We start from the raw sequence: 19,075 nt of genomic DNA on the forward strand, positions 1-19,075 counted from the left end.
ATATGATGTTTTAAGTTAATAAATGTCATGGTTTGAGTTTTTAAAGTTTTTAAATCGATTTTATATAAATTTCATTTTTAAGCCGAAAAACGACCGTTTTAGCCTCGTTTTAAGCCGAATTAAACATTTAACCGAGAAACGAACTGAACCAGATTATCCAAAACATTATCCGGATTCCCGAAATCCAAACATGTGGCTAAGATTGGAGAAGTGGGTCCCACCACACCCCTCCTAAATCCCGATCGGACTAAGGTGAGGGTATAACCCCCTCATTTCTTTTTTTACAACAAGCCATGGCAACATCCATCAATCCTCTCCACACTTTGATCAAAAACCGAGATTTGTATCAAGAAAACCGAGGTAAAAAGTCGAGTTATTTACGTTTCCACCTTTGTTTCTTGAGTTTATTTGCAAGAAAATGAGGTTTCAAAGATGAAAACCGATTCTTGCATGATCAAGTGATGTATACGGGTTATACAAGGGATCTCGGTCCAAGAAAGGAGTTAAACGAACCAAAAACGAATTTTTACGGTTTAAATCTTTGTTTTTGAATCATAACCGAAACTATAGTGTAAGAGGCTTGATCGTGAGTGTAACTTGCTTGGTATTATGGTATGTTGGTTGTAGGTTCTGTATTTAGTGGTAGATAAGGCAGAAAGACGAGTTTGTAGCTTGTAGTGGCGGAAATCGAAAGGTATATTCGGTTTATGTCGGTTATGGAATTTTGGGATAGATTGTGATGTGTTTAGAGTTAGGTCATGAAATTTTACAGGAATTTTCTACATATGAAAATAAGAGTTCTGTAAATTTTTGGTAATTTTTGGATAAAGGATGAATATTTGGTGAATTTAATGCTCGGTTTTGGCTAAAAATGGTGAAAAATAGTTAAATAACATTAAAAATTCTGGAAAATTGCAAATAAGCTTTTTATATCATTTATAAGTCACAAACAAAATTTTAGGTCAGTTGGTGAAGTCTAAGTAGGCTTTTCGGTTAAACGAGTTCTAGGGTTTTCTAGCTCGGTTTTAGTGAAAATGGCATGTAAAAGAAGATTTTGGCTCTGGAAAAATTACAGGGGACTATGTGGATGGCAGGGGAAATCCAGGAGAAATTTGGGATTTTTCTAAGATCGTTTGGTATTTACGACATATTTAGTGTTTAAATGGTGTTTAAAAATAGATAAATAAATTTTAAATATAAGAATTAATTCTGGAAATATTTTTATAAAATTCCCCACTGTTAAAAAGTGATTTGTGCAAAATTTCAAGATCCGAGAGTAAACGGATAATTATTTGTGCTAATTATCAAACTTTTAAAGTTAAAACGCGTAAACCGGTGAAGTTCGCTTAAGCGAGCTGACTGGTGTATAAAAACCCTAAAAATGAACTATTTTCATATAAACGAGTTAAACAAGTAAAAATAAATCATCCGAAAATAATTCGGATGATTTGAGTAATTTTAACCTATTTTAACAGTTTCCGGTACGCTAAAGACGGAAACGGGTCCCGCGGCCAAACGGGGCGTCTAAACCGAGCTCAAATTTCACAACTTTACTTAAACTATCAGTCAACGACTATTTTCGGGTCGTGTGTGACCAAACTCATTTTTTGAAACATAAAAACGGATAACCGTGTTAGGCACGCAAAACGAGAAAAACGACTAATAGTAGTTGTGACCATGGAACTCTAAACGACATCACAATCTGAGTCCGGAGAAGTGTTTCTGGGTTAACCTTGCCCCCAGAACGGGTACAGTGCTGGGTTAACAGTGTCCCCAGATGTACCGGTTAACTTGGTTAAAGTTATATTAATAATGAGTGTATAGTAACGATCGTAGGGATCATATTACAGATTGGACATGTTAACTGATAATGATTGTTGTTACCTGCTTGCATGTGCTAAGGTGAGTTTCACGAGCCCCTTTTCTGAACTGATTTCGAATATTTTCTCGGGGCGGAAGCACGTTTTTACTGAAATGTTTAAATACATATTGAACGCATGGACTTGCGTGGATTTATATATATTTTATTGTACGGGAATCGTACGGAAATGTACTAAGATGGTAATTGTCTGAGTTGCTAACATTCTAAGGCCCCGGAACACGAGTGATTAACTTAAAGCCGGTAGAGTGTGGATAGTACTATTGGTCTGACAAACCCAACTGGTCCGGCATGGATTTGCTGATGTTTCCCAGCCAGTTGCACATGTCTATTTTGTTGTTGATATATATTTTGCTATGTAATGTTAGACATAGCGGTTTGAGGCAGTTTCGTGGGCAGGGGATATGCCACGGGCCCGTGGGCGGGGGATATGCCACGGGGGTTTGTGTGTGATAGTCAGAGGTTTCACTTGTGGGCTCAGCATAATTACATCGTAATTCTGTGTTAACATTGCCCCCGGAATGAGTACGGTACTGGGTTAACAGTGTCCCCAGATAATATTATATTTTGATATGGATTTATCATGGTTTACTCAAATTGTGAAACTCACCAACTATTCGTAGTTGACCCGTTTTCTCAGATGCTTTTCAGGTACAATTAAGATGAAGTGATTGCTTACGTTCTAAGTGCTTGATGTGTGTAAGATTTGCGTGCAGGATATTAGGATACATTATAACAAATAGAATTATTTATCGTATTGTATGATGTGTGTATCACCTAGACGGTAATGAAATACAAGATAATGTAATTTGAAGTATATTAATGTATTCAATTTTCTTTATAAACAATGTGGTTGATATCAGACGAGTCTGTCGCACCCCATTTACGTTTCCGCTGCGGTTGCGGGGTGTTACACTATCGGTTTGACAAACCCAACTGACAGAGCCGGTGGGATATGCCGGAACATGTTAACCCAGTTGCACATTGTCATTTAAACTTATTACATACTGCTATGTGGTGTTAGACATAGTACATACTTGGGGCAAAGTGGCTGTTAAATGCCAACGGGAGTGCATGGGCAGGGGTGGCCATGTGTTTTAGCTCGTTTTGGTTTCACTTGTGGCTTAGTATAATACATCATACACATACATGTATACATACACACTGTAAACTTTACGAACTCGTATACTGATTTCGTTGATACTCGTGAAACTTGAAACTCACCAACTAGACGTAGTTGACCAGTTTTAACATGCTTTTCAGGTAAAGCAAAGGTGGAATGATTTGCTTACGTTCTTGTTGTTAGGAATGAAGTTGAATAGCTGTGAATAGACGCAGATATATAATATTAAATAAGAAGCTCGTAAACCGGTTATGTGATTCTCATCTAGTTTGTAAACATAGTATCAACCCATGTAATATGATGTAAATTAGTTTGTGAATTTCTTTATAAACAATGTTGTTGATACCAGTATTATCTGTTACATTCCCGTTTTACGCTTCCGCAACTACCTAGTCAGGGTGTGACAGAAGTTGGTATCAGAGCCATTGGTTATAAAGAATTAGGATGTCCCTTAGGATACCCTAATATAACCGTAGGCTCGATTAGCTCTGGGAATAAAATAATATTAAATAATATATACTGATGATTCTCGGGATGAGCTCGAATGGACAAGTGGGTTATTATGGTCCGGAACGTAATAACGGACTTGTTTGTACGAGGGAATTCGAGAAGAAATCGATAAACAATCCGATAGGTAAAAACAACAACATATGTGTGTAAAATATATTATTATATAAATATATATATATAAAGTATTATTTGTCCTAATGTGTACGAATACATGTATGTACTAAATCGTAATTAATATTATACATTATTATAATTAATATTATTAAGAATCGTTATTATTATTACTAACCCTGGTGTAGAAATATGTCAAGAACTACAATATCGTATGTCTAAAAAAATACCGGTATTGCATGATGACTAAGAGGACCCAGAAGAGGACCCCGAGGAGAAATCAGAGGAAGAAACGAGTGAACGCTTAGGGGATGTTGTGGTCCTGCTCGAGGTACCTACTACCAGCTTGATTTATCGAGCTATCGTTGTGACACCAATTCCCCGAGGGAATCCCCTAGAAATGACTTAGGAGCAAGAGCCACCAATACTTACCACTCTCTTTCGAGATATCCTAGATCTACCACACCATTATCACACCATACCCCGGTGACTACACCCACCCATAGAACTAGTCAGATTGACCGTACGTGTGTACCATCACCTGATAGTATGCCTTTCCACCCATATTGACTTATCATAAGGGAAGAACCTTCGGTATCTATGTTACCAAGACACCTTTCCTTACATGGAGTATACTTGTACATAATCCAGAATCTCCCCATTTAGCCGACCCAGCCTTGTTAGCTGTATTGACTAATCAGATACTAAAGTACTTAATAGCTATAATCACCAACATATAGAGAAGAGAGAAATGAATCGGTTCAGCTATTAGTCTGAACGATTCGGTAACCTAGGCTCTGATACCAATTGATAGAACCGAGCCCCGGTGCGGAAGCGTGAATAATCGTTATTAAACAACGGTGTGGAGCTCGGATCTAGGGTTTGGATCGAGTCTTCCTAGTATTCACTCTTGAAAGATGTTTGGACGGATGAGGTGTATTGGGAGAGAGCCTGCTTTGATTAACAACCAATAATAGGATGAACAATATTAATCAAAACACAAACAAGATAGAAATGGTAGTATGATAATATTAGTCGAATGATTCTCATAAAGATGAATCACTCATATATACATTCATACATATAATCAGTTAAGAAATATCAGCCACCACCAGGAGAACTCATCCTAGAGGCGGAGACTCTCTCAAAGGGATAAAACCCTAGATCTCACACATACACAATACAAAACACTCATACTAGACAAATGAATAAAAACATCTACTTATACTAGTCTAGCATGACTTGGTCTTCAAGCCATCCACCCTTGGTTGAGACCAAATAATATATTTTTCACCCACAAATTAATTCGATGCGTCGGTCTAAAACATAAGTTCCAACATGGCGCGTATGTCGAGGTTCTATTGCAATTTCACATGTCCATATATTTATACAAAAAAGCTATGTAGAGTTAGGCATAGCTACTCGGGGCATGCCATGGGCAGTGGAGGCCACGAGGATGATGTGGGTAGTGGAGACCACGTCGTAGAAATGCATTGTCAAGGGTTCACTTGTTGCTTAATATAATTACATCAAATATGTGTCATGATTACTATGAATACGTGTATCTGAATTCGTTTAAACTTAAGAAATGGTTTATGTTGTGATACACCTAGTTTCTAATTGGATGACACATGTTATTCTGTGTTGACATGTGGCGATTGATGCCAATCCATTCGATTAGTCATCAGCCACTTGTCGATTCCTTATATTTTTATTTTTGCTAAATGTTTAACTCATCCCTCAACTTCCTAAATTGTGAAAATAGGTATAGAAATTTTCAGAATGTTACACAGACACATGTGCATTTAGTCTGAGTGTTTTTTTTATCTTGTGTTTTAACATGTTTAAAGATATGATTATCTCATGTAAACGTTTTCTGGCTCTTTAAGATGAACAACCTGCTTGTCCTATAAAAGTAAACTTATGTAACTGTTTTTTGAAGGTTTAACGTATTCACTTTTCTACTCGGTTGGTGAACTTGTTCAATTGTTTTTAAAAATGTATTCACCACTCAAATTTGTTTCAGTGAACTTGTTTTGATAATCTTCATGTTTTGGGATACTTAACCTATCATAAATAGGTTTACATAAATATGTGGATCTTCGGTTGATGAAGCTGCATACCATACTGGTCTGGTTTTGTCATTTCAAACCTCGTTTATAATTTCAAGTTTGGTTTTCAGTTTGGAATTCACTTTCCATATTAATAAACTTTTTGGGTTTTAGACGAACGGTATAATGGTTAGACGGTCCATATAACCAATACCTTGAGTTTTGACCAGAAATTGTTTAGACGAGGTGTCACAAGTTCAGACGAGCCCTCTCATATCATATGAGATGTCTCATTATTAGACAGTTTGTGCGTGTAAGAAGAGGTATCAACTTGTATATACACATTATTGTTATTCCTGATGAGGATCGATGAACTCGATATTGATCTACGAAACCAAAAACGCACAATATTTGTATCGGTGCATTTTGGTACTAATCGATGAATGAAAACGATCGAGAAGTACATAAGATGTAAATATTAACTCTTTGATATTTCGGCATAATAACAATACAAATCGAAATATCGTAAAATGAATTCTTTTAACTAAATAATATGAACCTATGTATAATGTTCTCATTCGTACATACTGACTTTCCAATTCGTTACTTATACGTCCTCTGCGTTGTCCATGCTCACATTTGCTATCTTGACATCTCATCCGTTACATTTGACATGCACATTCTTTCCATTACCTTCATTTGTCATTCACACATTCTATTCACCATCCTAAGCTTTCATATTTTAACGTATAAGCCACATATCGAGACCAAATGACTAGTCGGGATTAACTCTCAGCACTTGCCACATTTCACATGTACTAACTGTCAGCACTAACTGTCAGCACTTGTCACATTTCACATGTCTTTATACAGGTAATGCCATGTAGAAAATGCATTAACAAACTTTCCCATTGGAAATAGATGTACGTCTTTAATCCCTATAAGCATCAAGCTTGTGCGTACGATCAACATCTCCCCCCCCCCCCCACCCCCAATAACTCAAACACTTTGCCATAACTTTAATTCACCTTGTTGAAAGGAAACAAAAAATGAATATCATTATTCTATCATAACTGCAATCAATCAATACATTCTATCAATACACTATAAAGTTTATCTTAATTTAATATATGAGTACATAATTGTATGAATAGAAATGTATAATGGTGAAAGAATTTTTGTAACACGGCCAAACAACTAAAAATATAAATCGCTTGTCCAAAGATCAAAAATAAATCGGAAAGAAATATTTTTGGCTTTTAAAATATTTATACTAAAACACACCCAAAAATAATTTTGATTTAGAAAGTTTATATCAAAACAAACCAAAAATCTTTTTGAATTTTTCTCAAAACAACAAAAAGAAAATTAAATCAGTAAATGTAGGAAGTAAAAACTATATATATTTTTAGTGAGAAAGATCACCACATCGGATCGTATTGACTGGTAACGTCCTAAACGACACTTCAACTTAGACCTTATTATGCATATAATCCAACGATGATTACAGATATATTTTTCCACTTAACTTTATACAGATTCTTTAGTAGCTTTACGATACGTATAAAGATTCAGTTAAGCACAAATCTTATGTGAACCCCCATTTATCAAACACAATTTGTATATCTTATACAATGAATTTCACATGTATACATTTTCTTTTCTTAACATTAAAAAGAAAATAAAGAAGAAGGTTAAAACTTTCCCTTAAGATCGGTATTACTACACACATAAAAGGTTTCATTTATAACAAAAAAAATGATAAAATAAGTTAAATTTGTCTATGGCCTTAACCTCCATTTCAATGCATGAGAACATTTGTGCTTATAGTATACACAGAGAAGATCCAAGGGTTGTAAGAGACACCAAGAAAATAAAAGCATATTACTTAGGCCTTAACCCTAAGATCGGTATTACTACACACAGAAAGATCCAAGGTTGAAGCAAAAATAAATAAAAAATAAGTTTAATTTCTTTGCAAAATGAATGCGTGTACAGACAACAATCTTTAGCCTTTTGGTACTTAAAAACAGATAGAACTGAACATCGAGATGTAATACCACTATATTTGGCAAACATTTTAGCTATATCTTTTCATAACTTATACTATTTGTTAAGCTTATCATACACATCATGCAATTGAGCTTAAGAAACTTTTTAGTCTAGTTTGTCCATGTGTTAGGTCTGCTAAGCAAATGTACTATCATTCCCCATATATGTCGGATCACATTTCTCAAATTTTTTTATTTTTATATTTTCCTTTTTTTCATATAGAAAACACAATATTTTTTTCTCCCCTTGAAACATACACAATAATGTTCTATTTATATTCTTGTGTACCACTACTGGTTCAAACATATCATCAATAAAAACATCATCATTTGGGGTAGGCATTATGAAAAGGAGAAGAGATTTCCTTTTCATTAGCAGCTTTCTTTGATTCAACTGGTTTAGTTTCCTCCTTTTTCTTTATTTTAACCTCACTCAGAGTCACAGGAGAATCTACTCTAAGTGGATGGTTAATGTCCACTTCTTTTACATCTACCGTGTCTGGTCGTTTGGTGTAAGCATTATGAAAAGGAGAAGAGATTTCCACAAACCCAAAACCAGCATTCACACCCTTTTGGTGATTACGATTAACTTCAATGATTTCATTTAGTAAAAATGATGAATTTCTAAATTTTCCCAATTTATTCTTCAACTCCGTCACCTCATTTTCAAGCCTAGTTATTTTGGCTCTTAATCTCAAAAGTTTTAGAAATTGGCCATCAATGATGGTTAATTTAACATACATCTCACCTTTCAAGTCATGATTACTAATGACAAGGAATCAATTTAATCTTTTGATTTTTGATCAATATCAACCACTTGTCGAAAGTTATCACAAATGATAGTTAGATCACAAACTAGTTGATCATTGTAGTGAGGAAGTGATTCAAGTTTAGAATTGTATTCAACACAATGAGAACACTCAATTTTCTGAGTTTCAGCAACAGCAGATGAATTTAATTCTCAACACAAGTTTGATAGACAAAAGAAGCAAGTGGTTTAGAAGATACCTCAGGTGACATTGACACGAAATCATAAGATTCATAAAGATTATTAGGTAGAATCACCTGGATAGGCATGATAATCTCCATTGGATTTGGATCTTTATTAACATTCATTTATGAGGTGATATTGGATATCTCATCTGCAAGCATAGACCAACCATTATCAACAAGAGCTTTCTTCAAATCCAATAACAACCCATCATCAACTTCAAAATAAAATGATATGGTGTCACAAATTGAGGACAAATCTGAAGACAATCTTTCCTCTGATGAAATAGGAAACTCATCACTCACCGCTGATGCCTAAGAAGATTCTAATGATGATGATGATGTTAAAACAATCATTCCAAAAATAAATCCTGAATCTCGAACATAAAGAATGTCAAACAATCCTTCTTTAATCCCTTCATTTGATACATGAGCTTTGTTTTCATCCAATTCCTTCAACAGATCCAAAAATCTCTCAATCAACACCATTAGATTTTCATCAGGCAAGTGGTTGAATTTATCAAACGCGGGCTTAAGACGTTGATAAACATGGGCATATTGTCAATCAAGAGAAATCCATATCTCATATGAATTTAGGCATGTTATGGAATTCTCCTCGTGATTATTTGAATTCATATAATACATTAAATGATATTGTTGATTTAAGTATAGCTAATGCCTTCTTATCAAGATCATGCTCAGCCTTTTCACAAGAATTCCAACCAGAAAATAGCTTTTATGGACCATAACCAAACGTACGAAATCCTTTATCCCATAGCGGAGGACAATAAGCTCTTACTTTTATCGGTGCCAACAAAATTTTATCAATCAAACTGATATACTCTTCAAAACGAACTTTCCAATCAATGAGATCAACAATATTTGTAAACTTCGGAACTTTGATCCCAATAGAAAATAAACTAATTTCCATGATCGATTTTGTAACAGCTGAATATTAATACGAATTTATCTTTGAAAATTAATGAATACGCGAGCTGAGGACCGAAACAAGGTTAAAAAAATTTTCTTGATCAAAACTTGAAATGACGCCTTTGACTGAATCAAACTTTAAGCCGTTGAGAAGTTTGATCAAAAGACGTTCGTTAAACTTTAAAAAAATTCCGAACTCGAAAATTTGCAAGTTAATAGCAAACCGCAGCTCATTAACAACACGTTTTAAGCACGAAAACAACTCTACTCAACAAATTTCAGCACGTTTACATTAGTTCAGTAAATTTCAGCACGAACACGACGCGTTTCACCACGTTTTCAGCATGTTCACCAGTTAAAACAACAATTTCTGCACTAAAATAGCATGTTGTGGCAGTTTTAACAGCAATTATCGACGAATCTGTAAACAGGTTTTAGCGCGATTCTGGCCCGTTTCAACAACTTTTTAATGCAAAAACAACAAGTTTCAACTCGTCTTTCAGCAGTTTAAACAACAAAAATAAGCACGGTCTTGGTTTGTTTGACAAATAAAGTCAAACAACGAATCGCTAAACAAACTCTATAAATTGCCATCCAAAATCTGACCCAAACACAAATATTTACTTCGAATCTTTTTATTTTTTTTGTAAATGCCTATAATACCCTTGGACACCAAATAATCAAAACTTTAAACGAACTCACAAATTCACCATTAACTGCTATATGGCCGACAAAATCTGTTACGGCAGAGAAAACGATTACTCAATGAAGTTTCTGCAGGAAAAATCTTTCAGAGTTTGTTATGAGTACATCAATTAAAAACACTTCTCAAATCTGATTTACAGCCTGTGAAAGGTGAATCAGATGTTATAAAGATGAAAGGTTCAAGCTCAAAATCAACGAATATTCTGTTATGGTGGCCGGAAATGTTTTATTAAAGCAAAATCTTTATCAACTGCAATTATTGGCAAGAATATAGGCTGCAGGAAAATATGGATCTGACTGAAATGTTCGCCGGATAATTCAGTTACTCGCCGAATCTTACCGTCTCAGCAATCTAATCAATCAGAACCGCTAGACGGCTTTAAAACCTTGATACGCGCTGGACAATGTGGTTAGATTGTCCGTCAAATAAAATCTGGTGCTACTTTCATTATTAAACCTTAAGTTAAACTTTTGGTTAATTATCATTTAGTTCACTGACTTATAAAGTATCAAAACCAATGTCCAAACGTTATCTTCACACATATTTATGTCTTCTCTTTGTTCAAAATATTATACCATGCCCCCATTAGATTTTAAAGGTTGCCACATTTGAAAGGAAATTTTCAAGATATTACATAAATAGAGTATAATCTAATATAATCAAGCAATTTAATGCATATATGAAATATAGATGGTGAAAAGGGGAAATGACACCCGGGCAAGACGAAATAGTGATGGATATGGTGATAAGGAAAGAACGATAAGAAAGATTGATGGTGACAAACCAATTGGTGATGGATATGTAGAAAGATTGATGGTGATGACAATGACACTTTGACACCGTATATTTTTCTTTGTGTAGTGTTTGAAACTAACCTATTAGCAAATACCGTTAATTAAAAGTAATAATAATAATGTATTAATTTGATCCACATAATTTTTTTATTAACATATGCCTTGTTTTTATTTTAAGCTAATATATATATATATATATATATATATATATATTTTTGAAGGGATATTTTGAGAACTTTAAGAACTGTGTATATATATATATATATATATATATATATATATATATATATATATATATATATATATATATATATATATAATAGTAGGTGCCCGCGTGATGCTGTGGTGACGCTAATTTACAATGTGATACTCGTTTTGTGTTAGTTTATCTATGCTCTCATGACATATTATGTATTAGTTTTGTTAGTTTTCGTATTCGTCACATCGGCATGGTCTATCTATGCCATAAGCATTACATAACTAAATTAAGTAAAGAAAAGTCATAAATATAAATAATACAATATAATTCATAAATATCATTTCAGTTTTAATAAACCAACACAGGAATAAGAAAACATAAGTCTTATACATAACCATTTAAAAATGAGCATCCATGTGCTAACCACTTGATAAAATAACTTTTACTCATATTCCTTACACATCTCAATAACCTCATCTGCGTATTTTGACCACCATTCTTCATCCAAATTGGTACCAATGTCTTCTTGTTTGACTGCTCCAGTGACTTGATTATGAGTTTCTACAATCTTCTCATCCTTAACTACCACATTTGCCGTAACAGGTTTGGGCACTACAAATAAACAATATTCAGTCTATCATACATGTTTTTACCAAAATCAACAATGTTATATATATAGCATAGATGTTAATATGATACCTGACATTTCTTCTAAGTTCTTCTTTGTTTCATCCATAATAGTTTCTAATATATTTAATTAAAAAACAAACAAGTTTTATTGTAAAGGATAGGTTGGATAAAGAAGACCATGTCTTACCTTTTAAACTCAAATAATAATAAACTCAAAATGTATTCAAAATATATATTCAGAAATATAAAACATTAAAGCACAAGATCTATAACATATATACCTACATTTTATAACACATGTGGTTCATTCATCACGTAATACTTCACGATAAACAATATTTGAGGTGTATTCCCCATCTCGTTTGAAATCTTTGGCAGGGTGTACTAATACCTAAGTATTTTCCCGTGATATCCCTCTTGAAAATGCCACGTAAGGTTGCCCATGTGAAAAAACAGAATCTGGTAGATAAACACCGACGTGCGGAATTGTTTGACCTTGAGCTTTGTTGATGGTCATGGAAAAGCTAAGTTGAATGGGAAACTGTTTCCGTATTAACTTAAATAGGAACATGTCGTCTTCTGAAAGACTTAGAGGAATTCTTTGCAAATATACTCTTTTACTGGCGTGTTGACCACCAGCTATTTCTACGTTAATAGCATTGGGCTGGAAACCATTACATATTAATCTTGTGCCATTGCATAGACCAAGCGACGTATTGCTTTTCCGTAACAATATTATCGGGAAACCAATTTTTAATCGAAGCTTATGAGGCACAAAACCCCGTTAATGAGTTTAAGAACTCGATCAGATAGAAGTTGTTGTGATCATCTTCAACTTCATCAAAACTATAGTAAACTTTTTCCTCCCCTTGAAACATGCCAATCATTTGATCATTGATCTCATAAACACTTTCATTTCTAGTGGATAATATTGCCCTAGAGATTATATAATCTGAAGACAGATGACATTGATCAGTTCTTTTATAGAGTTTTCTCGGATAGTGCATGGAGTTGTCATGTCATCGGGTATACAGATAATGCTTCCTTCGATCGATTCTTTAGTTCCGTACCCGGCTCTTAAAAGAAAATTAGAAAACCACGGATCATTAAGCGCTCTCATATTTATGGTCAGCCGCATCTTTTTAGTCAAAGACCAAAGAGGCGACATTTGTAGGCTAGAGTCTACAATTTGTACACGCGAGCCACGTTTAATTACCGGCAACACCTGCCTAAAATCATCCCCATAACCATTATCTTTCCACCAAATGGGAGAGTAACACCTATAATTTCTTGAAATGTTCGATCGACTACCTCGATTGCCTGTCGTTTTGTCATCGATGCTTCATCCCAAATGATTATTTTGGATAGCCTAATTAGTTCAGTAGCCCCACTCTGTGTTGTGAGGCTGCACATTGAATTATTATCAACATTAAGGGTAATTTTTGAATCTCGAGTGAGCCATTCTCCCTCCTGGCATATTATTAGCTGCAACACCTTATGAAGCTGTTGCGAGAACAATAAAACCACGTGAACAAACTTCAGTAAGCAAAGCTTTGTACACAAATGTTTTTCCAGTTCCACCTGGACCATCTATAAAGAACAAACCTGGTAAATCATTATCCACATGTTTCATTATCTCATCAAACATGATTTTTTGATCAGAATTAAGTGACTCTTTGGCATGCAAGTGCTCAGCTTCCACAACCAACCCATATTCCTCTTGTACTCACGATAACCTACATGTTGTAATTTAACATCTTCTATTATGCTTGGAAGATCTAATAGATTGATATCTTTACCCATTGATTATAAAAGGTCCCTAATTTCGGTAAGAACCAAATTTTTAACTCGTTCGACATTTTGACAATTTAACCTACGATCTTCAGATAGTGATTCAAAGTGGTCACTCCATAACTTTCAAACATCTCCAAGTTTGCAAAATATAATTATGGTCGCGAATAACATTCTAAGAGCACTGGGAAACTAAAATACAGAGGCATTTGCGAGACATTGCGATAAACTTTCATCGTTCTCTATTAATCCTATCTCAAGAGCTGCTTTTCGAAATGTCATGTATTGTACAACGTTAACTTTGCAAAGATCTTCAAAAAAGTAGGCCCTTTAACATTCGACAAAAGTAGGCGCGAGTTGTACCTTTCTCTTTCGGCCGGATTAGCGGAAACGATACGGCCTCTTTGTGCTTTACGTAAATGACGATTCCAACGACGTGAACCTCCATTCCACGTAAAATGTTTTGGAAAATCTTTATACAAATATTGCCTTACTATTTCATCCACTCTATTTGTTTCAAAAAAAGCAATAAACATGGTTCTCTTATCTCTTTCCCTATCAACAGTTTCAGACATGACATCATCTATAAACCTAACCATCTGATTATTAGGAAGATGAAGTTGTAATGCCAAAATAGCAGGATGGATTTGGGAAAGAGAAAAGGAAAAATTCGTAAATGTCCACAACGACCATGCATTATGTGATTGACTACAAGCTCGTGCAATTTGGGATGCCTTAGTATGTCAGGAATTTCAGCACACACGACCTTATCATAATGATCTAGATTACTGATTTTGTGTTGCGAGTAAATAATTAGAAGAAAATGTGCATGTGGTAAACCACGCTTTTGAAACTCGATGACATAAACTTATGCCTTAACTTCTCCAAGGAGATGTTTCTTGAAGAGTTGTTCCTTAAGATCCTCTAATTTGGCACGAAACACTCTTGAAACAAGGTCTGGTCGATCTTGTTTAGTTTGACCAACTTTTAAATTGTCACGTATCTCAGGCCACCCAGGATTACACATCATTGTAAGCAATAAATCAGGCTTGCCGTCATCTTGAACTAAAGTCTTCGCATCAAGAAATCGGCGTCGCATGTCGCGTGGCCCTTCGATAAAAGATGCAGGCAACACAATCCGTTTTCCAACTGTACTTGGTAGAACCTCGCCAGCATTGACGCAGTCCACTACACCTTGGTACAAATCAGCTCTTATCTTATTATGGTTTTGTTCACAAAATTGTAAACGTGACGTCTCAAGCTTTATGTTAACATTTACAACAAATTGTTGTAGCAATCTACCACCGAACAAAATCACATTCTCGGTAGATCGAATTTGGAACTTGTAAAAGTAGTACTCTCGCATAGCCACGGTTGTTCTACCACTTCGTGTGTTAGCCTCTGAAAAAAATAACTAAACTGTTGGTAATTTTCTTAAAAATAGTACACGTTAGGGTACTAATTATGATCCTCACTTAATTAGAATGTACAAACAATTTACGTATCTTTCTTAAGTGAGGATCATAATTAGTACCCTAACGTGTACTATTTTTAAGAAAATTACCAACAGTTTTGTATGAAGTGATATTGTCATTACCGTACACAATAATACTTATTTTGTATGAAGTGATATTGTCATTACCTTATTTTGTATGAAGTGATATTGTCATTACCTTCCACCCAAATACCAGCAACCTTTACAATGGTGCAATAAATAAGTAAAATAATCTATACTATGGTTATATAAATATTTGAAGTATAGTAATATTATTTGGACCTTGGATGTCGTTGGTCGGTTGCACACCCTTTGGTCTAGTTCCGTCGAAGCATTCAATGTGACTCTGTAGTTATCTAGAGGTCCTAAGCATTCAAAGTGACTTTGCAAGACTTCGAAATGTGTTGACGTATGGGTTTGTAGACAGAATACTTCTCAACATCTTAGTAATTATTTCATCAAGATTTGGCCATCAAAGTCTATGATCTAACTCAGTATCAGGATAAAAAAAATACAATTATAAGTACCTAGGTGTTCCATTTATCGAAACTAATTGATCAATTTTGTGATATATTCCTTTATGTTCATGAGACGTGTATACACCGTCTGTCATATTGTCCAAAGTGTCATCCAATGTCACACCCATAGAGGTGAAAGAAAAATGGGTGTTATTGGCACGTATGTTTTTCCTAAACAATCTTCCAATATCATCTTGTGAGGTGAACATCCGGTACAATTCATCTAGAATTTCTGAATTTGCTAACATTGTTTTCCCACTCATACAACAAAAGGTAGGAATTCATGTGTAAATCGTTTTGCTCCACAATGAGGACATGGACTCCGTTCTTTTAAGACACGATGCTCCCTAGGTATACCATTGTAAAAAAATTATAAGTATCCTCTTCTGTGTTCTCATCGCGAGTGGATGGTTGAATTCGAATACCTAAGGAACTTAACGTAATAAGTAACGAAAATTGTAAAGGATTTCAAGTTTAATAAAAAAGGCAAGGTAAAATAAATAAAAACCTTGTGATATTTCATGTGTGAATTCCTCTACAACACGATGGTATGTAGGCATACCAGCGTGCATAAAATTGTATGCATCCTCTTCGATATTCTCATCCAGGATGGATGGTTGATCAATAATGTCACAAAATTGAGGTAACAGTGTACGCGGTTGAATTCGAATGCCTACGAAATTCATTGTATTAAGTGAAGGAAGATGCAAAAGATGACAAGTTTAATAAAAAAACATTGTTAAATAAATAGAAACCACATGATATTTCAAGCATGACTTTGCCAATTACATAGGGGAGTGATGTTGTCGGCGTACTATCATCTGTAACAATTCGTGTAAACTGAATACCATTTGAAGTATTTTTTCCGTTCTCTTTGCATGTAGCATGACATGGTTCATCGCGGACTTTTCATTTTTGAGTCGAAATACATGACACATTCTCGTTTGGCATTTAGGTCATTTGACTACTATTAGTTTGTAAAGTTTATAATGGTATCCTTTCCATTAGTGGATCATATTGGTAAGAATCGTTGATGCTGACCCTCAATAGTTTGTTTTTCTCTTTGCAAGACATATAATATCGTTTGTTATACTCTTTCCATTTTTGAGCAAATATAGATTCACTTGAAGTAGAGTCATCATTACGATCTTTTGGTTGTCCATTCTCATTGCGTGAAGCGTAATACCGCGTGTTATACGCTCTTTGTTTTTCAGCAGATGTAGATGCACGTGAGGTAGAAGCATCATTACGATCTTTTGGTTGTTTATTAGTCATTGTAAATTGAAAAATACCTTGTAAATTAAACAAAAGGAGACTTATCGTACACAATGAAATTCTGAAAGCATCATTTCAAGAATAGTACATGACACTTGACTATTACATTAATTGGAAAGAAAAAAGAAGAATCTAAATTCTTAAAACATTACAATAGATAATGAAAACATTGAGTGAGACAGAAAGACTTGGTGAAACAACGGTCTCGATAGACATTACTCTCTTAGAGCCACGAAATGAAGTAACATGATAAAGGCATTCAAAGGGCTTCACATCCATTTCGATTTCATAATGCTTCCCTCCATTAGTCATCACAAACTAATTACCATTTGTCATAAAATTTGTTATGTCACACCATAATGACAAAGGTATAGGGGGGATTCGAGGACATGACAAGACCTTAATCCATTGTTCCTCTTCTAGCATCCACAACTCAATTGACATCTCACGTATGCCAGTGCAAACAAACATGTGAAGTTCATTTTTCACATTCACTAAATCTCCAAAAACAATTCCCATCATTGGAACTGGTGGAAAGAATCTCTGTAATTTCTCCGAATTAACATCAAAATAATGTACCAAATTTTACTTCCAACCAAAGACTCACAAACAGTGAAATAAAGAGTATCACCGCAAAAAGTACCAGTTGACCAACCAAAAGCGGGGCTAACATACTCTGGTCTTATTATTAAAGGTATATTTCTCCAAGATCCTACTCTCCTAGAATAGATGGAGGCGCTAAGTACACCATGCCTACGCTTTACATGTAAGACCTTGTAATCTTCGTAACCGTCAATGTACAAACCAGTAGCGTCATCATGTTCAAAGAAGCCATGACAACGAGATTCTGGTGTTGATAAATGTTTGAACGCAAAAGTGACTGGATTCCAAAGAAGCAACTCTGACGTATGATTTAAGCAAACACACAACAATCCATCCAAATGTGACCGACTTGAGACATCATTAAATGGAAATGGAACGATTGTGCTTGGCCCATATTCACCGGTTTGAAGGTCGATCGGATGAACTGAGCATGTTAGGTCGACAATTATGAGAGTTCTCTAATTAGATGAAATTAATGAGCGAGAACAATGTACCCTTGCAAATTCTTGTGTTGACAAAAAGGCATAACATTCCTTACTAACAGACTTAAAACGACCTACAACCCTCATCGGCACCCTCGTTAATATCTCAAAATTGATTATTTCAATAGAAAGGTCAACCATGGTGATACCTTCGTTTATCACAAATAATGACTAATTAATTCTAGCATAATTAGCTTAAAATTTGGAGAAAAGTATGTGTAATTGAATTACATGTAAATAAAGTCATATGCACAACACATACTTGCAACGACACGATATATGACATGACAACATTAAGCAAAGCAAAACTTATTTCTAGTGTAGATAATGATATGAGAAGATAACAAATCATAAACACACGTAAAAAAAAATAAAAAAATCAAAGAAATAAAAGTGGTCATTCATGATTTTTGAACATCTTCACTACAAGCAAACAATAATATCAAAACAATATTAAAAATATCCTAATCAAATAACTTAAGGCAATCATATTTTAAGAACGACACATTAAGGCAATCTGGTGTCTCTCTGGAATGTCCGGTTCAAATACGATCCTAGTATAGCATGTTGACCTCAAAATATTCACTAAATAACATAAAATATATATTTTGAAAATGTTAGGTGTACGATGCCACTATAGATTTCTTAAAAAGATATGTAAATTAGAACATACTTTCCTGAAAACGAACCAATAGATTTATTTAACATTGCCCGAAAGGTTTTCACCATCTCAATTTGCGGTGGGTCATATAAAGAAATTTGTATACGGTGACCACTATCACATGTAAAATTTATATTAAATACCGTAGTAAATAATTATAAATATAAAATAATTAAAAGAAATTTTAATTAAAATCTTTTATATGAAGAATGACTTACGTAACATCTTGAAGAATCATAAAAAAATGACAAAATCGTCGCTCACCCATGATAATCT

At 34.5% G+C, this 19,075-nt stretch overlaps 1 long non-coding RNA gene and 1 pseudogene across 1 annotated transcript; both read right to left on the minus strand.

Moving 5' to 3' along the window:
- Nucleotides 1-11,770: 11,770 nt before the first annotated feature.
- On the minus strand, nucleotides 11,771-12,501 carry LOC143530007 (uncharacterized). Its single transcript, XR_013134775.1, has 3 exons — nucleotides 12,260-12,501; nucleotides 12,044-12,088; nucleotides 11,771-11,956 (listed from the first exon to the last, which is right to left on the minus strand). It is a non-coding gene; the product is annotated as an uncharacterized LOC143530007 (long non-coding RNA).
- Nucleotides 12,502-17,185: 4,684 nt separating this feature from the next.
- Nucleotides 17,186-18,279, minus strand: LOC143530012 (putative F-box/LRR-repeat/kelch-repeat protein At1g11620; annotated as a pseudogene).
- Nucleotides 18,280-19,075: the final 796 nt, after the last annotated feature.

This window comes from Bidens hawaiensis, unplaced genomic scaffold, assembly GCF_021521415.1.
Source record: "Bidens hawaiensis isolate Kalapana, Puna unplaced genomic scaffold, B.hawaiensis_p1.1 tig00008797_1, whole genome shotgun sequence".
Classification (NCBI taxonomy): Eukaryota; Viridiplantae; Streptophyta; class Magnoliopsida; order Asterales; family Asteraceae; genus Bidens; species Bidens hawaiensis.